The 26319-nt window shown below is 38.6% G+C and overlaps 1 protein-coding gene across 1 annotated transcript in view; it reads right to left on the reverse strand.

Annotated features, from left to right (window-relative positions):
• ADAMTS12 (ADAM metallopeptidase with thrombospondin type 1 motif 12) overlaps positions 1–26319 on the reverse strand; it is a 415156-nt gene that overhangs the window by 355916 nt on the left and 32921 nt on the right. The window lies entirely within an intron of this gene.

Here is a 26319-nt window from a genome sequence, read left to right on the forward strand (position 1 = left end):
GGAAGAATTGGGATTCAAATCCAAATGCATGCTGCCTTCAGAATCCATCACTAAGACCGCTCTGCTAAGCTGACTCCTAGATGATGATGACTTACTTGCCCAGCAAAAATAAAGTGACTTTAATTCCAGTTTTCCTGTGAAAAGTTCCTCACTAACTGGCCCAAACTGCAGTGTTGCTGTTGAAGGCAAATATTTTGCTTGACCTTTTGTATGCTGAGTTATTAATAACAAAAAGATCTTCTCTGGTTCCAATCAAAGGTCTCTGTTTTCATCTTCTGACTGGTTCACATCCTGAATCATCCTCACTCCCCAAACTATACGGGAGAAAGCATTCCCAGGCCAAGAGCTTGCCTAGATAACCACTCTGTTTGTGCTGCTTAATTACTGATAGAATGTTAAGTGCAAATTAGGCTGGTCTCTTCATTATGCCCTTTTTATTCTGGCTGATTTTCATGATTACTATCATGAAATATATTGCCATGGCAAATGCTTAGCAACTCAGAGGAAAACTCCAGGTGGCAGAGTCTTGAAAGCCTGCCCCATGACCAAGGCCATTGCAAGGAAAAAAAAAAAAAATAGGAGTGAGTGGGCTCCTCTTGAGCGCCTATTTGATACACAGAGAGAGTTCTGTCAGGAATGCTGAGAGAGATCTCCCTGAAGAGATATGGAATTTCCTGGAAATGCAGTGCTTTCCTTGGGATTCAAATCTTTAGTTTAGGTTATCACCAAGATTGCCATTTGTGACCACTGCTGAAACTATCTGGAAGAGTTCAAATGGAAGAGGGGGTAAAAGTATTAGCAGTTTCCTTTTCCAAAAGCAAAATCTTAGACTTTGTGGGAGGGTATGTAGATTGATGGCTGGTGTAATTAAATAGGAAATGGGGTATTTTGTTCATTTCCAAACTGTGCCACTGACCCATTGTGCGAATTTCATCAAAGCCCAGAAGTTTACCATGCCTCAATTTTCTCACGTGCGCTTCATCAACAGTTCCTACCTGATGATTTGTTTTGCAAAGAGACTGACCTAGTAAATAAATGAACATTTTGTGAGGAAAGAAAACTATTTGCACAAGGGTACTATACAGCTATTTAAAGTTACAATATGAACACCCAAATAATCAATGTAATTGGAATTTTCTCACACAGAAAATATAATTTCCTCTTCTTGAGCTCAGATTTCAAATGAATCGCATTCAACAGATGTGAAGGCAAATGTGTTATGCATTAGAAACCCTACAATACATTTCATGTGTAAAATTTCTACCATGTGGTATGGCACATGTTCAGAATGAAAATTTTCACTCAGCGATGGAGTGCTGGTGGTATTTTTCCTTTGTATATTCTGATTTGGGGAAATGAAACAGTACCACCTTATTTGAAATGATGGCTTATAAAAGCTGGGTTTCCCCTTCTTTAAATATAGCCCGTACTTAGCTTCCATTCACATCAGTATATCTCATTTCCTCTGACACTCACACAAGCACCAGAGACAATTGCGAGCAGCAGAAACAAAATTGAATAATTAGTTTGACATCAAAAAGTGGAGGGGAAAAAAGGCCACTTGCTTATTTCTCTATCCTTTGGTGAACTATTTTTTCTCCTTCCCCTTCCCCCTTCCCCTCCATTTTCCTCCCCCCCTTTTCTCCCTCCTCCTCCTTCTTCTTCCCCTGGCAGTGCAGTCCTTCTCGTAAGGACGGAATCCAGGAACATCCTTGTTTCTCTCTAATGATACATCTTCTAGATCACTGTGAAATAAAAACAGAAGTATGAATCACTGCCCATCATGTTATAAAGATACACTAGAATTAGTATGAGGAGATGATAAAGATGAATAACTAGGGTGGGGGAGGGGAAGAAATAAAATTTCTGTTAAAAAAAATCTTGTTCTAATAAGTTCCAAGCATTCCTCAGACTGCACGTACTTGCTTTTTCATAATTCATAAGTCTGTGCAAATTGGCTTCATTTGACTTCAGCTCAAAAGGCCAAACTCCATATGCACTTGTTAGCCATGTGGCAAGAATGCATCAGGTAACAAACCTTACATCATGAATTCTCACAAATGCCTCTTCAGAGGGGCTCTGGGACTTCATCATTTATATCATTTCTCAAGTCTTTCCAACAACAGAGAGCAATTCATTTTCACCTTTCATAGAGCAGCTCAAAGACTTCATGACTCTTTAAAAAATTCTCCAGAGAACACTTTAGCTAAAATACCTCACAGTGTATTGTTCAGATATAAAATGTTAATTGACTATATCTGTTAGGAAATTAAGTATCTTACTATGGAGAGTAGGTTCAATGCAAGAAAAAGAAGTACTTATGAACAGTTAAAACTCTGCCAGTCCACGAATTGTAAACAGATATTTAGATAGCTTATTAGTTCATTCATTCAAACACAAGTTGCCTACTGTGTGTGAGAAACCATGCTCGGGGCCGGCGTGGTAGTTAGATTCAGTTGTCAACTTGGCCAGGTGAAGGTACCTAGTGCTGACGCTGTGGACATGAGCCAATGGTACGTGAATCTCATCTGTTGCTGATTACATCCACAGTTGGCTAGGAAGCGTGCCTGCTGCAATGAATGATGTTTGACTTCATTTGCTGGTGCTTAAATGAGAGAGCACAACGTAGCACAAGCAGCTCAGCATATCTCATCTCAGCACTCACAGCTCATCCCAGGCCTTTGGAGATGCAGAAAGAAATCACTCCAGGGAAAGTTGTTGGAACCCAAAGGCCTGGCAAGAAGGCCAGAGGAGATCATCCTGTGCCTTCCCCCGTAAGCAAGAACCTCAGTTGAAAGTTAGCTGCCTTTCCTCTGAAGAACAAAATAAATCCCTTTATTAAAAGCCAACCCATCTCTGGTGTGTTGCATTCCAGCAGGAACAGCTGGAGATGCTAAGATGAATAGAGTTCAATCCCTGTCTTTCAAACAAACATACAAATAAATCATTGCAGAAATGAGCTAAATGCCAACATAAAAATATGTATCCAGTGCCACTGGAATATAGAGACAGAAGCCTCTCACTGTCTATGAAGCCCAAGGTTTACTCAGAAGACATGATATGTGCTAAGCTTTATAGGATGAACAGAAAATTTCCTGACATGACAGGGCAAGATGAGAGGCAGAGAACAATCCAGGAAGACTGTCGCCTATGGAAACATAGAGGAGATACAGACCATAGTGGAAGTTTTAGAAAAGCTGGCAGGGATCACATCCTAATGCCTTCAATGTTATCTTGAAAAAATGAGAAGTTATTGGGAAATCAAAAATAAAGCAATACCAAGATTTGATTGGTGCTTTGGGAATACCCTGCAGAAATCTAGAATAGAATTGAAAGGGATAAGACTAGAGTCAATGGGACTAATTGAGAATCTATTGCAATAATTAAGGAAAGAAACTTTTAGGCTTGAACCAAGGTAATGGCAGTAGGAGTAAAAGAGAAATCAAGAGACTTTTAGAAGGAAAAATAAGTCAGATCTATTAGCCAATTTTATGTGGCAAATATTGAAGAAACTCAGCTACTCCATAGGATAGAACTCTAATTAGTAGTTAGATGATAAAAATCTCAAAAATTACAGATTTTTTTTTTACAAGGGTACCAAGACAAGTAAATGGGAAAGAATAGTCTTTTCAACAAATAGTGCTGGGATAACTGAATATCCAAATACAAAAGAACGAAGTTGGACTCCCTACTTCACACTATATTAAAAAATTAACTCAAAGTGGATCAAAGACCTAAATGTAAAAGTTAACACTATAAAACTAATAGCAGAAAACACATGAGTAAATCTTTGTGACCTTGGGTTAGGCAGTGGTTTCTTAGATACGACACCAAAAGTAAAAGCAACAATGGAACAAATAGATAAATTGGACCACATCAAAATTTAAAGTTTTGAATATCAAAGGACACTATCAAGAAAGTGCAAAAGACAACCCACAGAATGGGAGAAAATATTTGCACATTGTATTTATAATAAGGGACATTTGTCCAGAATATGCAAAGAACGCTTACAACTGAATAATAAAAAAACAAATACTCCAACTTAAAAAGTGGGCAAAGTACTTGAATAGGCATTTCTCCAAAGAAGATACGTAATTGACCAATAAACACATGAAAAGATGTTCAACATCATTAGTCATTAGGGAAATGCAATTCAAAGCCACAATGAGATACCCCTTAACATCCAGTAGAATGGCTAAAACCAACAAAATGGGAAGTAAATGTTGGCGAGGTCGTAGAAAAATTGGAATTCTCATAAACTGCACCTGTTGTAAGCAGTTTCACAGTTCCTCAAAAAGGTAAATTTATAGTTACTTATGGAGCTAACAATGCCACACCTAGGCACATACTTAATTGAACTTAAAACATATGTCCACACAAAAACTTGTATTTGAATATTCATAGTAGCCTTATGCATTATAGTGAAAAAAAGTTGAATTAACCCAAACGTCCTTCAACTAATGAATTGAGTAATACATTTTGGTATATCCATAAATGGAATATATTAAATGGTATAATCCACAAAAAAAGAATGCTGATATATGCTACAACATGAATGAACCTAGAAAATGTAATGCTAAGTGAAAGCAGTCAGTCACAAAATGTCCAGAAGAGACAAATTCATAAAGACAGAAAGGAAATTAGTGTTTTCCAGGGGCTTGGGAGAGAGACAATGGGAATGACCACTAATGGATATGGATGGGGTTTCTTTGTGGGCTAATAAAAAATATTCTCTAGTTAAATAGCGGTAATTGTTGCACAACCTTATGAATAAACTAAAAAACATTTCTTTGTATACTCTTAAATGGTGAATTTTATGATATATGAATTATATCTCAATAAAAATAACATCATTATTTGAAAGGCCAAAAAAGTTTAGAGAGACATATAAGTTCCAAAATGGGAATATACGATACTAAAAAGATGTCAGTGTTCCCCAAATTGATTTACATGCTGAATACATTTATAAATAAAATCCCAATGGGATTTTTTTTAATTTAAGTATTTGACTCTAAAAATTATCTGGAAATAAACAAACAAGAAAATCCTAGAAGTTTGAAAAAAATAAAAGTAGTTGGGTAGAATGTTTATATCTGACACTAAAATGCATTATAAAGCTACAAGAATGAGAACTTCGAGGTACAGTACACGAATAAAAAGAACTATCAATATGGGATTTAAAAATCTCAGAAACTGAACCAAGTATGCATAAATACACAGTTTGTGCTAAAGAAGGTCTTTCAAAACTGTGGCAGAAGGATGAATGTTCAATAAATTGTTTTGGAGCCAATGGCAAGCTTTTGGGGAATATAAATAAAATTAGAATTTGATTTTAAAGTGAATATTTAAATAGGGAGAATTTTTCACATGTTCCAACTACCAGTTAGTGCCACAACTGGAGTGAACACTTAGTCCTCCTGAAGTTAAGTCAACAATGGCCCAAGAACAGAAGACCTGGTGGACTCACCCACATATCTAACAGAGGGAAGATTTTTTCTCAAATTAAAACAAACAAAAATACAGAGGCAAATACAGCAGAGCCATCTCTCAGCATTCTGGAGGGACTGAATCCAATCACTATGGATGGGCCCCCAAGCCAACCATACTATAATGATATAAAAATAGCCAAGCCACAGCTATCAGGAAAGCAGCACAGCAAAGTGTCACAAGGAAAAAGCATAGTTTGCTAAAATAGTTGCTCTGAAGTAGTTGGGAGTGGGGGCTTATTGCTGTCAAAATAAGCAAGTCCCTAATAATTCATTAAGAGAGCAGACAGGTGGGTTCAAGTATGGGAATGCTCAATATCATTTTTTTAACTTTTTGATTGTATAATATAACATATATGCACAACAAAGATAGAAAAAAGCAACAAATGTTTAAAGCAATATTCCACAAGTAGCTACAGGACAGATCCCAGAGTCTGTCATGGGCTACCATACGATCATCTCAGATTTTTCCTTCCAGCTGCTCCAGAACATTGGAGGCCAGAAGGAATATTTTTTAGCATCACAATAGACTTTTTTCTTCTTTGTGAAAAATAACATATATACAAAAAAGCAATACATTTCAAAGTACATTGTAACAAATTAATTGTACAACAGATTTCAGATTTGGTCTGGGTTACAATTCCACAATTTTAGGTTTTTACTTTTAGCTGCTCTAAGATACTGGAGACTAAAAAAAATATCAATACAATGATTCAGTGTTCATACTCATTTGTTAAACCCTACCTTCTCTGTAAAACTCCACCATCACCTTTGATCTTTCTTCCACTCTTTAGGCTATGTCCATTCTAGCTTTTTCATGTTGGAAGGGGCTGTTGATAATATGGGATAGGAGGATGGAACTAATCGATGTTCTGGAGAGGCTGGCCCCTCTAAATTTCAAGACTTACCTGGTCCTGAGACCTATCAGGAGGTTGTAGGTTTCTGGAAAGTGACCCTAGTGTATGGACACTTTTTAGAAACTTATATATTGCTCTAGGTGTTCTTTAGGATTGGCTGGAATGGTTTTGGTTAGAGTTTGGCAAGTTATGGTAGACAGCAATGTCTAACTGAAGCTTGTTTAAGAGTGACCTCCATAGTAGCCTCTTGATTTAATTTGAACTCTCTCAGTCATTGATACCTTATTTGCTATACTTCTTTTCCCCCTTTTGGTCAGGATGGTATTGTTGATCCAATGGTGCTGGGTCCAGACTCATCCTTGGGAGTCATCTCCAATACTGCTGGGGAGACTTTCACCCCTGGATGCCATGTCCCATGCAGAGGGTAGGGCAATGACTTCACTTGCAGAGTTGGGCTTAGAGAGAGAAAGGGCACATTTGGGCAACAAAAGAGGTCCTCCAGAAATAACTCTTAGGCATACCTATAGGTAGGCTAAGCTTCTCTGCTACATACATACGCTTCACAAGAGTGAGCTTCAAGATCAAGGGCTTGGCCTATTGATTTGGGTATCCCTAGTGTCTGACACACTATCAGGAGTTTCCATAGGGGTAAAATTTAATAGTTCCAGATTTTTTCTCCCATCCCTCAAAGGTCTTTGCCAATACTTTATGATTATCTGCTTAATATACTCTGAGATATATCTAGGCATTACACTAAGCTATATGGGATTAAAGGCCTTCATTCTTCTTCTGGGCTGCCTGTGTTTGGATTGTTCAAATGATCTATCCAAACAGTTTGAGTTAGATTATATGCCACAAAAAGTTTAAGTTCTGGAAAAAATAAACCTTCTCCCTTAAGTCTCAAAGAGTAGATGAGGTTCAACGTCTTCCTTACCCCTGTATTTCAATATCCATTTTTTCTTTTTCTTTTTTGCAATATCATTTTTAACCCCAGCTAAAAAGAGGCACATCTTCTTCTCCTCCAACCCCCATCCTGAGCTGCCCAGCTCCAAGCCTGACAATCCTTAGCACCCTGGAGCCAGGATAATTACTCAGCATGTCATGGGCCAGAGGCACCCTAAAAGAGAACCATATGAGCCTCTATACCTCATGCCTCCCTGGAATATGCACTATCTGTTTTACTTGTTTGGAACTAAGTATCATTGCCCTGCTTTTGTTACATGAATTCCATGTCTCCAATTATTATTTTTTTTGCATCCTCTATGGTAAGATCACAATTCATTATTTTTCCATGTGATATCCCATTATGCAACACTGTTTCTTGAATTTTTGTTTGTTTGTTTGTTTGTTTTGCTTATTGTTTGTTTTTTGGTGAAGTGCATGGCCCAGGAATCGAACCTGTCTCCAACTATATTTATTTTTTGGGGGGTGGGGAGAGGGACTTGGAATCGAACCTGGGTTTCCTATATGAAAGGTGGGCATTCTACCACTGAACCACCCATGCACCTCCCAATTATATTTTAAAACCTACAAGGGCAGGAAGAAATCTTATACTATTCAGCATCTGACACTTTGCATACAGTGAGAATAAATATTTATCGTTGAATTGTAATAAAAAAATTTTTGATTGTTGATTAAAATAAAAAACTTTTTTGCAAAAAATTTGATGAAGAGAAACACTCATGACATACTATTAAATTAAAAGCAGGATATGGAACTATGTACATAAAATGATCTCACTTATGAACTATACATACACAGAAAAAAATGTTTCAGTATTGGACGAGAGGCGATTTTCTTTTTGCTTTTTGGTATTTTTATGAATGTTTCAAATATTCTAAAATAAGATGTATTGCTTTTATAATTAGAAAAAACAATAAAGGTTTTTTTAAAACAAGTTTTTTAGCATTCTTGAGATACATAACAAGACCCTTCTTCAAAGCACATTCTTAACAATCAGCTATCTGCCAGGTATGTGTCAGGGAATGACCTACTCCTCACTCAGGAACTCTTGACCGTCTGTGCACTCTTGGCTTACATTCCAGAATGCCAGGGGTTCTGCCTTTCTGCACAAAACCCAGCTAGAAGAGTCAGGAGGACAAAGGTGATGCACCCAAGTCAATCAACCCTCCTTTATTCCCCTCCTCCAATCATGCACACACACACACTTCATCCAAATTCCCTGGGCCAATGTAAATTAGAGCACATGTCACGAGTTCTCTGTACGATTAGGACACTATGTTCCAGTTATGTCTGCATGAATGCCACCATTGACCAAAAAAAGTTATTCTTTCAAATCCCTCTTAAAAATACATATTTAGTCTTAAGTAAAATGCCTGAGGCTTTCTTGATAGTGCTGTTTTCTGATCCACCTAATATCCTTCAGTTTTTGTAGGGAGGAGGGAGGGGGTTAGAGTAGGAAAATCCCCTGACAATTTAATAATATCTGCCACAATAATGCCAATCAAACACAGATATGAGCTACCATCTCTTCAGCTCCCCATAATCCAGGAATAGTGCTAAACATTTTTAACGAGTACCCCTTTAATCATTAGGACAACCTATTTAGCAGATTATATTTATTTATTTATTACAGATGAGGACACTAAGACTCAAAGCTATTGCTTGTCCAGGACAGCACAGCTAATAAGTGGTTCCATTTATGAGCCCAAGCCCATCTCCAAAGCCCTATTCCTAAACACTTAAGACCATAAGCCACATGAAGCCAAGGTCATGTTTATTCTCACACATCCCTGAAGAGGATGACCCTGAGTTTAATGTGGGTCCATGACCATACAGTTTACTACCCAAATTAGTTATCATTTACTCAAAACTTACAGTGCCAGGTAAAGACTTGTTATGCATTATCTCTAATCCTTATACTCACTTTATAAGAGCATTATGATTATCCCATTTTACAGTTGAGACAAATGAAGCTTGAAGAAATTTAACATGTGCAGGGTTGGAAAATACAGAGCCTCAGCCCTCACAGAGTTTATAATCGATATGTTTGGAGATAACATCTATCTATCTGTCTATCTATCTATCCATCATTCTTGGCAATTTGTGCTAAGACCCAAAAGAAGAGATATAGGCAACATGTGCTGCAGACACCCAACACAAATATAAACATTTCTGGTTTTGTTTTTGTTTTCTTGAAGTCTACATCCACAGCACATGAAGTTAGCACAAAGCATTTTCTCTAGTGAGAAAGCTGAAGCAGAATCTGGAAACCATGTGGCTCCACCCCACTGTGGTTTGGTTGAAAGGAAAGAGGATGAGGGAGGGATGAAAGGTGTTCATGAGCCGAAAGAAGATTCTCTAGGCCTAGGCAATGGGGGAGATGCCAAATTGGAATAGCCTGAAAGGCACCAGACAACCCCTGTACCTCAAGAAAATGTCTCTCTCCAAACACTAATATTTTTTTTTTTATCTCACTGTGTAGGTCCCAGCCTTCTCTAAATATCCAAATGCCCAGATAGGGGTGATGCTACACTTCTGGCAGTAAGCATAAAAATAAGCTTCCCAACATCTTAGGAAGCTGGAAACAAATTATTTAACAAGTCTTTACTTAGCATTCATTCAATATTAAGGATACAACAGTGAACAACAAGAGTGAATTGATGGGGCATCCTCTGCGCTTGGGGAACTTGCCACAGTTGGGGAAGCAAAACAATGAGTCTGAAGCAGCAAAAAAAGCGCAAGTCACATTCTGTGGAAAGTACTGGAAAGGAAAGAAATGGGAAAATGGAATGGAAAATAATGAAATGGGGGAAACACTGACCCAAAGTGTTCAGAGCTGACTTTCAGAGTTGTTGATAAGTAAGCTAAGAATGGAGGGATAAGAAAGAACCAGATACAGGTAAAGAAATGTTCTGACTATAGACAGACTTAGATATGATGGTGGTAGGAGTGGGACAGAGGTCACCCTTTCCTTGCATTAGCCCAGCTTTGGTCAAGTAGGAAAGGGTGTCCTTAACAAATGGTGCCAGGAAAACTGAATATCCACATACAAAAAAATTAAATTGGAACCCTACTTCATACCAGATATAAGCGGTAACTTAAAATGAACTAACAACTTAAATGGATGTAGACTTCAAGAAAGCAAAAACAAAACCAGAAATACTTACATTTGTGTTGGGTGTCTGCAGCACTTATTGCCTACATTTCCTCTTTGTTTTCTACATAAAACTCTTAGTAGAAAACACAGGGGGAAAACCTTTAGGGTCATGCATAAAAAATGCTTTCATTTCATTTTATTTTATTTTATTTTTTGTATGCTGCATGGCAGGGTCACATTTCATTCTTTTTCCATGTGAGTATCCCGTTATTGCAGCACCATTTGTTGAATTTTTTGTTTGTTTCCTTTTGTTTGTTTGTTTTGGGAAGTGCATGGGCCAGCAATTAAACTCATGTCTTCCACATGGCAGGTGAGAATTCTACCACGGAACTACCCTTGCATTCTTAAGAGTTTATACTACAAGCACAAATACAAGCAATGAAATAAAACATAGGTAAACTGAACTACAACTAAACAAAAAAAACTTTCGTGCCACACAGGTATCATCAAGAAAGTGAAAAGACAGCCTACAGCACGGGAGAAAATATTTAAAAATCATATCTTACTCATAAATCTAGCAAAGTTTTACTATCCAGAATATATAATGAACTACCAAAATTCAACAACAGAAAGACAAGCAACTCAGTTTAAAAATGGGCAGAAGAAGGGGGTGCAAGGGGAGGTCAGTGGTAGAATTCTCACCTGCCATGCAGAAGACCCAGATTTGATTCCCAGCCTATGCACTTCCCAAAACAAACAAGCAAGCAAGCAAAGAAAGAAAGAAAGAAAAAACAAACAAACAAAAATTCAACAAATAGTGCTGCAATAATGGGATATAAAAGAATGAAATGTGACCCTTGGCATACAGCACACACACACAAAAATGGACAGAAGACTTAAAACAGACATTTTTCCAAAGAGAACATAACAAATAGCTAATACATTAAAAGATGCAAAACATCATAAACAACGTTCCAATTAGGGAAATGCAAATGAAAACCACAATGAGATGCCCCTTTAACCTACAGGGATGGTTATGTTTAAAAATGGAAAATCACAAGGGCTGGAAATGATGAGGAGAAACTGGAACTCTAGGGCACTGGTGGTAGTAACGTAATATGGTGCAGCCACTGTGGAAAACAATATGGAGTTTCCTCAAAAAGTTAGTTATAGATTACCATATGACCCAGCAATTTCACTCCCATATATATATATATATATGTGTATGTATATATACCCAGAGAAAGTAAAAACAGAATCTCATACACCAATGTTCATGGCAGCATTATTTAAAATAGTAAAATGGTAGAAACAACCAATTATTCATCAGCAAGTGAGTAGATAAATAAAAGATGAAACATAAACAAAATGCAATATGCTTCAGCCATACGAAGGAATGAGGAATGAAGTTCTTAAGCATGCTGCAACATGGAAGAACTTTGGAAACATTATACTGAGTGAAATAAGTGAGTCACATAAGGACAAATATTATATGAGGTCACATAAGAGTTATCTAGAAATGGCAAATTTGCAGAGACAGAAGGTAGATTAGAGGCTACTGGAGAATGGAAGAACTGGAAAAGGAGAGTTTTTGAGTTTTGTAAATAAAAACTAATTTAAAAACTCAAAAAATAAATAAAGGCATCATAAGAGCTCTGCTTGCCACACCCACAGGAATAAGCAAATTCCATTTGATGAAGAATCTCAGAAGATTCTCTGAAAAATATCCATTTCTTGTAGGAATCTGCTCTTTCAGGATAAGAATGTCTTTATTTCCAGCTGAAATGTATTCCCTGGCTTAGATGAGGCCACCCAATTTAAGGTGGAACCACTTCTCATTACTTTCTTGGCATCTTCACTGGCTGTCCAGTTTGTATTTCATGAAGCATATGATTATTTTGTGAAAGGAAGTTTAAAAGAACGTGTGGAATAGGACAATAATGCAACCAAGGAGTAGATCAATGATACTGCGTGTCTGGATTCAATCACTGAGTTACTCAGTAAACACTTCCTATAATTGGAAAACTGAATGAGAAGTCATTATTTGAAGAAACCCTAACTTTAACTTTTTTCTGGAGAAACTGATTTTCTATTAAGCAAAGCTTGCCTTTCAGAACACTTATCTTTAAGATATTTAAACACTGTAGACAATAACAACACAACATAGAAACCATAATTTATGAAGAACCTAAAATCTCACATTAAATTAGATCTGTATATGCATTTCAGAATAAATCGCTCACATTTTTTTTAAATTACTGTCCTGAAAAAAATTACATTATATTTTAATTACTCTCCTCAACATCACCAAAGAAATGCTAACACAGAAATTCCCCCAGTGCCTCATGTAGACTCACAGAGTTGTCTAGAATTTCCATGATGAGCAATGAACATGCAAATATGCAAATATAGAAAGTATGAAGGGTTATCTTTCAAGGGCTTAAAGAACTAAAGACATTCAATCACAAGAACTATGGCAGTTATATAGTTTCATACATGCCTATAATCAGACTCGACGCGTGAAATGAAAAAAAGAAAAAGAAAAAAATTAGAAATGGCAGTATTATTGGAAAAGTGAGGGAAAAAAGCAAGCCGAATGCAAAGAGAATTGTAGAACAGTAAAGTTATTAGAGAGGTAGAAGTAAGAGGGGAAAGGAGAGAGGGAGAAAGAAGCCAGTCTAAGACAGAGGGGACAAAGAGGATTGGCAAGGAAGTGAATGAACTGAAGTGTATAGGAGGACAAGAGGGAGAAGGAAGAGGTTACCATGGATTAAGAGGGATCATTCTCTAAGAGAAAATGTGTTTCTAGGCTAAAACAATGATTAAAATACTTATAAATTATAACATGCCTATAAGGTAGTCATTACCCTGCCTTCTGAATGAAAAGCAACTGGATACAGAAGTGTCCAAACTGCCATGATCACAGTTTCTTCACACGTAAACTGAAAGCCTTTTCAAAGTTGGCCCTTGTATGATTTGAAAAAGAGGCAGGTCAGTATTGAGATGAAGACCATGGGAACTGGAGCCAGTCTTCTTCAATTTCCTCTCTATGTGTGCCCTTTAGAAGGTCATTTAACTTGTCTGTGCTTCTGTTTTCTTGTCTATGAAGGGAAGGTCATAAAAATACCCACCTCATAAGGCTCCTGTAAGAATTGAATGCATCAGAACAGAGCCTGGTAATATAAGAAGTGGGAGCTATTATTAGCAAAGATTTTTTATCCCAAATCCCAGCATCCAATATAGACTAATCAATATGGAGTTTTGTAGGCAAATCATGCTTTAGACCAGGATTTTATTGTATGCCATTGTTACACATCTTACAGATACACTAGTTGATGTATGAGTTCTTTCCAGAACTCTATATTTTGAGTCACACTGAAGCAAGATGCCTTTTCTTTCTTTGCAGGATGTCAAGTTGATCTCTCTTCTCAGGCTGAAGAGTGGTCAACAACTTTGGCTACAAACCTGGAAGAGAGCCAGAGAATGGAGCTCTGCAAACCACACTGAGGGAGGTAGACTGAACAGGAAAGGTCCTTGCTTGGTTCCCAGCAAACGTGAGCTTATCTCCTAGGTCCGACTGTCTGCCGCTTTAAAATTTCTTCTGCAAAAACTGTTTTCTCTCCACCTTTAGCCTCTTCCATCATGTCCATTAAAAAAGTTTGTATGGAGCTCTTTAACTATGACACTTTTAAGAGCAATACAATGATTATAACAGCCCTCCCTTTCCTGCTTTTGGCAATCCTATTCACTATAAGTAATACATACTATAAATAAAATAAAATATAAATATAAATACAAATCCTATTCACTATAAGTAAGCCAGAGTGTTTTGTTAAGTAATTTCATGAGATGGGAAGAAGGAAAAGTCTGTTGTGCTTTAATAGGGTGCAATAAAATGACTAGTTGGGGAAAAAAAGAAACTACAAAAAGATGTCTTTGCCATTAAAGAATTCAGTTCTTTTCCTAAATCTGTTTTGACAAAAAGGTGCATTTTTCTAAGTAAACCCTCTAATTCCCCATTCACCAACATGCTCTGACGAAGCCTAAATGGATCCATTGGCAGAAAGATGTCAAATCTCAATGAATGAATAAATGCCCAGGACATGTGTTTACTTAAGGCTTTACAAGAACAGCATAATCTAGGTCTAGGACTCAAAGGATTAGCATGGACCATTTTATTCCTTTTATTTCTTCATCGCCCTCTTTAAAAGAACTTGAGTAAAGACATAGCAATACTTGAACTCCAGGTTCTCACTGTTTGCATTGAAATTCTTCTTCCTTTACTCTCACTACTTACCTCAGTTTCTTCACCCCACCTTTAAATTGACCATGACAAGCACAATATGTTGGTTAAGAGCACAGGATCAAGAACCAGACAGTCTGGGCTCAGTCTTGACTCAGGCACTTATCAGATGTTTAACTATGAGTAACTTACTTCTCTTATGTCCAGCACCTTCTTCTGAACAACAGATATCATAATAGGATTTGTTGTGAAGTTTAAATGAAATAAAGCAGTAATAGTACCCTGTGCACACAGTCAAATTCAAGTTGGTGATGGAAACAGCGGCAAAGCTCACAGTATTCCAATGTATGTAAAGACCCTGGGAACGCAACAGCCTTGCTGCCGCTCTAGCCTTCTGTCATATGAGACCCTGGATCCTCGAAGCCAGCCAGCAGGGGTAGGAAGAGTCTTCAGTCAGCAGACTTCACCCTGTTCAGTTTCAGATCCAGCCTGTGTATCAGCCTCAGACCCCAGCTATTAAGTCCTCTGATCAAATGCAGTGTTTGAGGCAGCAGAGCCAGGAGCCCTCCATGCCCAATGAACTGAGCTGCACCCTGCTCCTCCCCAGCACCGTCATGCATACCCACCCTGACCTTCAGCACTATTTCTTGGCTCATACACAAGCTCTCCTGCTGGCATGGGCATGTGACCCCAAACTACCCAGCCAGGGCCTGATATCCACAAGCCCTTTCCATTCTGACTAGAGTTCAGTGGCACCAAGCACTGCTAAAAACAGGGCGATATAAGCTCCCTCTGTTTCCGGCCCCCCAACCTCACTGTTTTCCACATCCATGCCTAGCTTCACTTTCATCCTCCCTATTCTGGAGAAAGGAGACTCTCATCCTATTCAAGGCAAAATCTCTCTGCTCAAGCCTCAGACCCTCCTACCTCTCGGGGATGTGTCCATCAACTATCCCCTCTCTTTCTATATGGTCAACTTCTGGCTCCCCTGTGGCTTCTCTCAAGTCTCTCCCAACAACCAAAAAGAAAAAAGTCAATTTGCACTTAATCTTATACTCCTTCCATTCACTGACTATATTTTACTTTCCTTCTAGAAAAAGTGGCTTATATTTGGCAGGAAATTTCCTCCCTATTCACTCTTCCATGTAACACACTTTGGTTTCTACCTTACCCATACCACTGAGACTAACATCTTAGGGCTCCAACAGTGCAGTTCAGTCCCTTTCTTCCTCAAGTTTCTCACAGACATATAAAAAAATGAATGAGATACCCCAGGAAAGGTGAAATGTTACACATTATATGACTGTGTATTCTCCCAGGAGAAAGAATACTTGAATTGAGTCTTGGTCAGTACCAAGTGGACAAGAGTTGGGCAGGGTACTCATAGAGAGGGAAACTTCTATGTAAAGACTCATGTTTTCCTTCTCACCATGTCTTTCAGTCAGGGCTGAATGAGGTAAAAAGTTCTACATCCCACTCCTTCTCAACTTGTTCTTCATTCTCACCTCAATATGCCAGACCCTGACACCGCTTCACTTTCCTCTTATACTGGTCTCTTTTTTACTTCATTGAGCCTTCCCACAAGCCAGATTCTCAGATAAATAGGATTAACGGCACCCCTGTTACCAGATGAGCTACATCTTGCCTGCTGACCATCTGTCATCAATGATTGTTGATCCCCAGAACAAAAAGATTATAATTTTGTTAAGACATCTTAGCCGGATAGGCCCAGCAGGTAATCAGAAATGTTTGTAACTCACAAGAGAAAGACTACTTGGTAATTCTAGGCAAAGAAATAAATGTGCTCTCCTCAGTTCTCTTGAATCCCACCTCCATCTCCACTGCTGAGTCCTATTTTTCTTTTCTAACTCTTACATAACTTGCAAAGGTGTTTTATTTAGGGATAGATTTCAAATTACAGAGCTGAACTGGTAGTAAAATTGAATTTGCTTTGGGGATGGTTCCACTGTAATCAAGCACAATTTTGTACCTACCACAAAGGGAGGGTTAATGAAAGTATAAATTTCATCCCCAAAAGGCTTTCTAAAGCAAAAGGCATTTAAAACAGGAATTGTCCACATTGCAACTTTTAAACAGATCTTTTCACTCTGAAACTAGCACAAAGTTTGTTTAATATCCACAGGGCTGCATAAAGAGCTATTGAGATAACTCCAGAGCCAGCTGGAAAAACACAAGGAAATAAGAGGCAGGCATGGTGCCAGGGCCTGAGACAGCCTCTCTCCATCTCAGCCCTCCAATGGTTGGCTGACAGGCTCTATAGATGAGCCGTACAAGGAGAGAAAACACCAGGACAGTGTACATCAAAAGCCAAGAGCCAAGTAAGAGTGGGGTATGAAGACAAAAGTAAGAAGTGAATGTAAGGAAAGCTAAAGGCAGAGGGGGACTTGGTGGGTGTCCTAGATACAATAAGGTAGAGGTGAAAATCTGAATATCCAAATTTGGAAAGGTTTCAGTTTGATCACCCAGACCAACATGGTCTAATTACAAAAAAGGATTCCCATCCCTTTTCCTTCCCTTCCTTTCCTGAACAATCAGTCTCAAAGCCATGAAGTTGGGCAGAGCAAAGTAGACATCTCAAGGAGGTGGGGTAGGGGCAGCTGAGGTGGACGAAAGCAGAATGCCAGAGCATAAGCAGAGTGAAGACAATATCTGCACAGACGAAATGCATAGAAGGGATGCATGGTGCAGGGTATCAGAAACTGGAACCCATATAAGATGAGTAAGGCATCCATGTTGGTGGGGATGCAGCATGGTGCTGGGTTTCAGAGCCCACGCAAAGTGAGGTGGACAATCCTGCAGAGAAGCAGCCTTGGGTGAAGAATAAAACCCAGTGGCTGGCTTTGGGAGTCTAAGTCCAGGCAGGTTGTGGAGAGCATTCTCATGAAGCTATTGTGAAGGATGGAGTGGGGGTTAGGCTGTTGGCCAGCATAGAATGTAGGAGCCCAAGTAGGACAAGAAGGCACCCATGCAAGAGAGGAGATAGTGGAGGCAATAATGGAGATGAGATATTGATTATACAAAAGGGGGTTGATCAAATAAGTAAGAGGCTAGGGACAACAGGAGCCAGTTTTGTCATTGTCAGAGAAGAGATGTCTATAAATGTGAAAAGTGAGAAAATGAGAATGAACACTGTGGTGACAGACTTTAATCAAAGGTATTGGTGAAAATACATAATTTTCAATATGCATAGACAGTCTAATAACTGTAGATGCAATTGTGTGCTGTGATTTACATATGTGTATGCTTGTATATACATATATTTCCTAGCTCTGACCATTGAAAGAGCCTGAAATAGCAACACCCTAATCGCAGTGAGCACATCTAGGGCCCAATTCTTTGCTTCTAAATACCATTCTCCATGGGGGAAGATAGGCTCCCTAGAGAAATGACTGATTCCATGACCAGAAAAGTACAAAATAAATCTGAAATATCTTTTTATACCAGAAAGCAAGGAGTGATCAAAGAATGATAAAACTGATGAGTTAAGTTAAAAGGACACAGAAATTAGAGTCAGGGGGCTCCACAGGCCAATGGGGATAATTCAGTATCACAATGAATAAGACAGTAATGTAAGTCCATACCAATCTAGTTAAATGAATGAATAAATTGAAAGTCTGTGGAGGAACAGGTAGCCTACAGGATGTCAAAGTAGCTTTTTCCTAAACAATTATCAGGAAAAGTGAAAAAGTAACTTCACAGTGGAGAACCTTACCAGATTATCACCTTAATCATATCATCAAAATGCACATCATCAGTAATGGGACAAATCAAAATTGTGTGCTACCTGATAGGAGGCAATGAGAAAATTCAGGCTCACTTCTGGTTATTCCATCTCTACAACTATAACCAAAAGAATTGAAAACAGGGGCTCAAAGAGAAACTTCTAAACCAATGTTCATCACAGCATTATTCATAGTAGACAAAAAGTGGATAGAACGCCAGTGTCCATCAACAGAAGAATGGATAAACATACAGTGAAATATTATCCAGCTGTAAAAGGAATGAAGTTCTGATACATTTCAACATGGATGTACCTTGAAAACATCATTCTGAGTGAAATAATCCAGACATAAAAGGAAAAGCGTTATGTGAGTCCACTTACATGAAATATCTACTATAAGCAAATTCATAGAAAGATAAAGTAGATTAGAGATTACCAGGGGCTGGCGGGTGGTGGTGATGCAGAATGGCGAGTTACTGCTTAATGGGCAAGAGTTTCTCTATGAGGAGATGAAAAAGTTTTGGCAATGGATGGTGGTGATGGAAACTCATTTTAAAGGTAATTAATGCCACTGAATTGAACACTTAAAAATAGTTAAAATGTCAAATTGTATCATATCTGTGATACCATAATAATTTTTTTTATTGTGTCTCACCTGTTATGACACAATGAGAAAATGCCAGCTCACTTCTGGCTATTCCTGCCAAAGATGTAATCTGAATAGAGTCATCAGGAAATATCAGACAAACTCAGATTGAGGGAAACTCTACAAAGAAGTGTCAACATCATAAGAGTTAAGGAAAGACTGAGTAATTGTTCTAGGCTGAAAGGAGACTGGACACTTGACAATTCGATGTTTGGATTTTTCCAGTGGTGGTTATTATGAATAATCCTGCTATGAACATTTTACATGTATTTTGTTGCACACATGCATGCAATTATCTAAAAGTGAAAATGCTGCATCATAAGATATTGAGCATATTTTTTAAATAATTGATAATGCCAAACAGTTTCCACTGACTCAGAATTAGTTTCCCTTCACTGTCTGTGGTAGTTTGGAGCTGTTATGTATCCCAGCAAAGGCCATGTTCATTTAATCCATTCTTATGGGTGCAGACCTATTGTAGGTGAGACCTTTTGGTTGGGTTGTTTCAATTGAGATGTGACTCGCCCAATTCAAACTGGATCTCAATCCTTTACTTGAGTCCTTTATGACAGGATAAAAAGACAGAGGGAGCCCAGAGAGCTCACAGAAAAAAACACCCTGAGATGCTAAGAAAGGACCCACAGATGCTCAGAGAGAAAGCCCCTAGAATCAGAAGCTGAAAGCAATGGAACCCAGGAGCAAAGAACCAGTAGATGCCAGCCATGTGCCTTCTAAGGTGACAAAGTTGTCATCACAGAAGCTAGCAGTCTTTCTTCAGAGTCCAGGTATCATCTTGTTGGTGCCTTAATTAAGATGTTTTCATGGCCTAAAAACAAATTGTAAGTTAATAAATCCTCATTGTAAAAGCCAACACATTTCTAGTATATTGCATTCCAGCAACTTTAGCAAATCAATGCATCCTCCCTGGTCTCCTCCATTCTCAAGATAAAACAGACACTCAAAGTGTTGTCACAGCCCCAAAGCTAGTAATAGAATTCAGTTTTATATTCTTTAATCTTTCTACTCATTTTTCTGGGTCTAGATCAAATGTGCATCCTCTAGGAAGGCAGTTCTGTTTGCTACTCCATATCTTCTAAGAAAAGCATTTATAAGCACCCTAAGATTTAGCAATTCAGAACTGTGTCATGTGAAGGCTTCCCAGTTGAGGTGAGATATCTTGTGATGTCAAATTTGTGTTTTCCCACCATGTGACTGATAAGAAAAATTGGACCTCTGGGAGTTCCAGCTTTCATACAGGTTACTTCAGGTTATTGGGATTGCTGATGAATAACCTAAATTGGTAGTCTTGATGACATCCTAGAGGAAGTGCAGACTGGCCTCCACTGTAGACAGAGGTCTTTCCATGTTTGTCTTGTAGTGATGAGTTTTAAGACTGAAAGCCGGAACTGGGATGGCTGGCCTTGGAGGAACAGGAAAGAAGACTTAATTCTAGAATCTAGATTATTGCTTACAAGCCTGGCTGTATCAGAATCACCTGAGTAATTGTCAAAAATACATGGATTTCCAGGCTGCTCTCTAGAATCACAATATGAATCTACAGGACCCTGAAGGATTCTGAAGGTTGGAAACCTTCTGACAGGTTGGATTCTGTCAGGTTGGAAACCAGTGGTGGTCCAGATTGCAGATGAAAGAGATTGGCTGGGTTCTCCATGGTATTGGGTACTAGACAGTAAATCATCCCATGAAAAGTTCTAATAACAGCATCATCCTTCTGCCACCCATACATTAGCATAGAAAATCATACAGAATGAACATCTGTCCTTACATAATCTGGGTTAGAACACTATTTCTCACTACAATATTTTTTACTTTTTAGTATTTCAGATTCAATCTTCAAAGACAGGGTTTTACCCACTGTGCTGGTTTGAACCTCTTGTGTACGCCAGAAAAGCCACATTATTTAATCCTGATTCAACACTACTGGGTGGGATTTTTTGATTAAGTTGTTTCCATGGAAATGTGACCCACAAAATTATGGGTGGGACCTTTAGATTAGTTTGTTTCCATGGAGATGTGTCTCTACCCATTCAAGGTGGGTCACTTATTAGAGTCCTTTAAGAGGAAACCATTTCGGAAAAAGCTTTGAAACTGCACAAAGATATTTGGAGATGGAGAAAGAAAATGCCTCGGGGAAGCTGTTGGAAACCAAAAGTCAAAAGACCAGCAGATGCCAGCCACATTGCCTTTCTGGCTGACAGAGGTGTTCCAGATCCATCGGCCTTTCTTGAGGTAAGATATCTTTCCCTGGATGCCTTAGTTTGGACATTTTTATGGCTTTAGAGTTATGTAAACTTGTAACTTAATAAATTCCTTTTATAAAAGCCAATCCATTTCTGGTATATTGCATTTCTAGCAGCTTTAACAAACTAAAATACCCACTCATCAACAAGACAAGCATCAACAAAAACTCTTATTTTTGCACACATAACCACATGATGATGTAAGACTCAGTCATAGACCAGTCACAGTATCAGAGTTCTTAAGTGAGATGAGATTTCAGAAATTGTTTAGCCCTCATTTCACAGATGAAGAAGCTGGAATCCCAAGGTGTTAAGAGACTTGCCTAAGAACTCTTGGCTAGAGGCAGACATAAAGTGCAGGTCTCCCAACTCCAAGACCAATCCTTCTGATAAGCAAAAGTTTCCTCTAAAATCTTAAGTCTAAATTGAGTGACCTATGCTAGAGAGAAAAGTAAAAAGGAAGAAAAGCCACTTATCAAACTTGCATCTCTTTGCTAAAATTCTTGACTATCAACAAAATTTACTTGTAAAAAAGGGAGTCCTTTCTAGAGGAGGGATGATAATGCATTTATCAATAGACACCCAAATTCTTCCCTGGGCATTTGTTAAGAAAACTGCCATCATAACCTTCCAAATGGAAAAGAATGTACTCTAAGGAAACTGTATTATTACCCCCAACTCATCCTCCAAGTTCGGACATGCTCACTGCTCCAAAGAAATTTCAAATAAATATTGATCAGAGATGCTTTCATAGCTCTCAGAGCAGGAACCCTAAGTTTTAGTTCATCTATTTATCCCGAACCATAGCTTCAGGTAAAAATTCTTTCTGTGCACTTACTCTGTACTAGCCATTCCTCTCTCTCTAATCTAAAGCATATATGCGTGCATGTATACACACACACCATATTCTGCTTCTAAACCAGCTGTAAACTCTGGTTTGTCTGGCCTTAGGTAGTCTATTTCCCATGTCCTTTCAGTTTGGAAAACAGATAGGAAATTGTTGACTGTCCCTAAGCATGATTTTAGCTCAAGCTCAATGTGTCCCTTCTGCAAATGTGATTAAAAAAAAAAAAAGTAAAAATAAAAACAAGGGTGAAAAAGGAACCAGAAAGCCCAGAAAGCTCACAAACAGAAAAAAAAAAAAAAAAATCAGTCCTTAAGAGATAACCTGAGAATGTTGCAGAATCAGGAAGAGAGCAACTCAGTTGCAACTTTAAAAAAATAAATGGGGCCGGGGAAGCGGGGGGAAGTTGTGGAGTGATTTGTAGAATAGAAGAAAGGAAACCCACTTGGAAGAAAGATGGCTCAATAAGAGAAGGTGGAGATTGTGCACTTTTAAATTGTGTGACTCATTCCTTGGGACCAAAGAAGAAGTCAAATGAATTCAAAGAATTTCCAGAGAAAATCTGTCTGCAATTAGAGGGGCAGGGGGAAAGGGGAGGATAGATTGGCAAACGATACAGGGGGCATCAGGACATCAAATGGAACCATTTAGTCAAATGTTTTAACTCTGATAAAGTTGTTTCTCAGAATAGCTTTCCGTCCTCCTAGTCAATTCAAGTGCAGAACTGCGAAGGAATGTGTAAATGGCACGGCACACGGTATAAAAGTTAGAGTATCTGGATCTGGTAGGAAGCACTAGCATGTGAAAGGGGCATTCATTTTACACAAAACCTGAAATATCTAAATGAGAGAGATAAGCAAATACATCTAGGGAAAATCTAAGAAGGTCATGGCTATTTATGTTTGTTTAGAGGAAGATTTTCAGTGTTTGACTATGTGAAAGGCCTTAGAAGGAAAAAGCAAATAACCAGAAATAGCCAAGGAAGAAAACAAATAGGGCAGCTCCAGGGTTGACAGATGGCTTACAGAAAGGTGGAAAGAAAAATATATGCACACCCCCCTCTAAATCCCCAATGTATTTAGGCAAGGATATATAATTTTGGGGGAGCAAATTGCCACCACCCAGGGGTAGAAGCTGGGTTTCTCATGTTCTTGTCATTTATGCGGTGCCTGGCTACCAGGGCCTTGTTTGAACAGATGCATCTCCCCAGAGCTGAGAAAGGAGCCTGATTTTTGTTTTATTACTTCCCTTTTATACCCAGACTTTCATCACCATCCTGAAAAAATGTACACTTAAAATCTATTAAGAAAACAAAACTTAGCATCAGCGAGGCCACATCTCCTTGGGGATACAGGAATATTGGAAGCACAAGCAGTGCCAGTTGCCATTGTCTGTCCCAGCCTTCCTGTGACCCAGGAGACCTGCCTCTCCTCAACAGCTTAGATGAACAGAAAAAAGAGAGTGTTGCTTAGCACACTCATTATATACTTGATAATTAAAGACCCTGATAAGAGATGGCAGCTGTCCTAGTAAGAGTTGTCCATGCCAAAGACATGAATTCTAATATAACACAGCGCCACTGAGGATAAGAGAACAGGAAAGGAGAACAGTGGGTATCTTGGGCCACTGTCATGCACCTTGTTTTGTCTCCCAAGGTCTCATGGATCAGATCAGTCCTTTACTCAATCATATTACCTTAGGTTCCTCTACCAACTCTTCACCCAGAAACACTGATTAGAGTAGCATCAACTGTTGATAAAGCCATTGGGCTTTCAAACACTTGAAAGATGCAGTGCATAAAAGGGTGAACTCAAATAGAACTAGATAGTATCTTGGGATTTGAGTTCCACTGCTTCCCAAATTTGAATGCACACAGAAATCACCTGGGGATCCTGTTAAAATGCAGCAACTTGTGAATAACACTGCTTGTGAATAACACTGCTTAAAAATGAACAGAGAGAAACAAACGCTAGAGAAAATGTGGCAAAAGAGATGTACCTATTCACTGTTGTAGGGAAAGTGAGGGCTGCAGCCCCTTGGAAGGCAGTATGGTGGACCCACCGAAGGCTAGAGGTAGGGTTGCCATATGAGTTGAAAAAAGTGATCAGACTTCAAGGAGAGATATGAATGAAGCTGATATGGATAGAACTAAGCTCAATCAGAATACAGGGTAAAAGAGGATATCATCCATATTTTAAAACTTCAAATTCTGTGTGAGACCAATGTTTACTTGGTGCAAAATTTATATTTTTGGTAGTGCATTTCTTAATTCAACTTGTGTGGTCAGTTTGGTTGAACACCATAAGTACATGAAATCTTAAATAGGGGTTGAGATTTTTGTTGGTTTGTCCAGGTTAGTGTGATGCCCCAGTAAATCCCAGGGCAATTTGGGCAGTGAATAAAGAAGTATTTGTAAAGTCCCCTTGAGAGAATAGGGAAAAAGGAGAAACTATTCAACTTCCCCATTTGGAGAATTTTTAACACTCTCACAAGTAGTGGAGACAACCAAATCAATAGGCCGAGACCTCAGTCTTGGGGTTCACCCCTATGAAACTTATTCTTGCAAAAGATATGCTAAGCCTACTTATAATTATGCCTAAGAGTCACCCCCAGAGAACATCTTTTGTTGCTCAGATGTGGCCTCTCTTTCTAAGCCAACTCAGCATGTGAACTCACTGTCTTCCCTCCTATGTGGGAGATGACGCCCAGGGGTGTAAATCTTCCTGGCAACATGGGACAGAAAGTCCGGAAAAGTGAGGACCCAGCATCAAGAGATTGAGAAAGTCTTCTTTACCAAAAGGAGGAAGAGCTAAATGAGACAAAATAAAGTTTCAGTGGCTAAGAGATTTCAAACAGAATCGAGAGGTTATCCTGGAGGTTATTCTTATGCATTATATAGATATCCTTTTTTAGTTCATGGTGTATTGGAATGACTAGAGGGAAGTATCTGAAGCTGTTGAACTGTGTTCCAGTAGCCTTGATTCTTGAAGACAATTGTACAAAGATATAATGTTTACAACATGACTGTGCAATTGTGAGAACTTTGTGTCTGATGCTCCTTTTATCCAAAGTATGGATAGATAAATAAAAACATATAAATAAAAAAATAAATAAAATCAGGAAGATGGGGTAAATTAAACTGAGTAGACTGAAATACTAGTGGTCAACGAGAGGGAGGGGTAAGGGGTATAGTATGTATGAGTTTTTTTCTTATTTTTTTTCTGCAGTGATGCAAATGTTCTACAAAATGATCATGGTTACAAATACACACCTACGTGATGATATTGTGAGCCACTGATTATACACTATGTATGGAATGTGTGTCTGTGTGAAGATTTGTCAACGAATCAGCAGCATCTGATTCAGCAGATCAAGGGTAGGATTGGAGAATCTGCATTTTAACAAGCTCCCTGTGATGCCCAATACTGCTGGCCCAGGGGCCACACTTTCAGCAGCAAGGATCCAGTCTATCCAAACAACAGGCCCAAAGAGGTAAGGTATCTTGTTTAGTGTCGCATAATTAGTAGGCTATAGAGGTAGGACTTGAACTCAGGTCCTCTAACTCCCAAATCCAATGGAATTGCTGTGTATGAAAAATTTTATCCAGCATCCACAGACCTGGCTATGTCTCTCTAACAAAGGTTATCTGGTTAAAAACGTATCAGTCATGTCATACTGAAAGACCATCTCCAACAACCAAGCAAGACATGTTTTCAGTTTCAGAACATATAACCCAGGCCTCCTGTTCCCTCATTTTTCAAAAGTCCTTCATCATTTCTCTCAGCCAATGGAGACATTTTTTAAAAGGACTAGATCTCTCTGACAATTAATATTTAAGCTCCCCAGAACTATGATTCATGCTGGATCAAAAAGAACAGAAATATTAAGACATGAATGTCTAGAGGGAAAATGTGGACACCTATTCTTCAGTCTCTATAATAGACACAGAAATTGGATTCAAAATAAAGTCTCCAGGGAGATAGACTTAAAAAGGGAGCAATACCTCTAAGCTGTGCTTGTGCAGACCCTTAACCCAAGTCATAAGCCCCATAATGAACAGAGAGCCTCTGGCCCCACTCTTTCCCCAGGACAGCCGAGGGTCATTATCCTGCACCATTTCTGAACCACAGAAAGGGCACTGGATTCAATACTCAGGCAAAGGAAGAAAGAGAAGCTACTT

The sequence above is a fragment of the Tamandua tetradactyla genome, chromosome 9 (genome assembly GCF_023851605.1).
Source record: "Tamandua tetradactyla isolate mTamTet1 chromosome 9, mTamTet1.pri, whole genome shotgun sequence".
Classification (NCBI taxonomy): domain Eukaryota; kingdom Metazoa; phylum Chordata; class Mammalia; order Pilosa; family Myrmecophagidae; genus Tamandua; species Tamandua tetradactyla.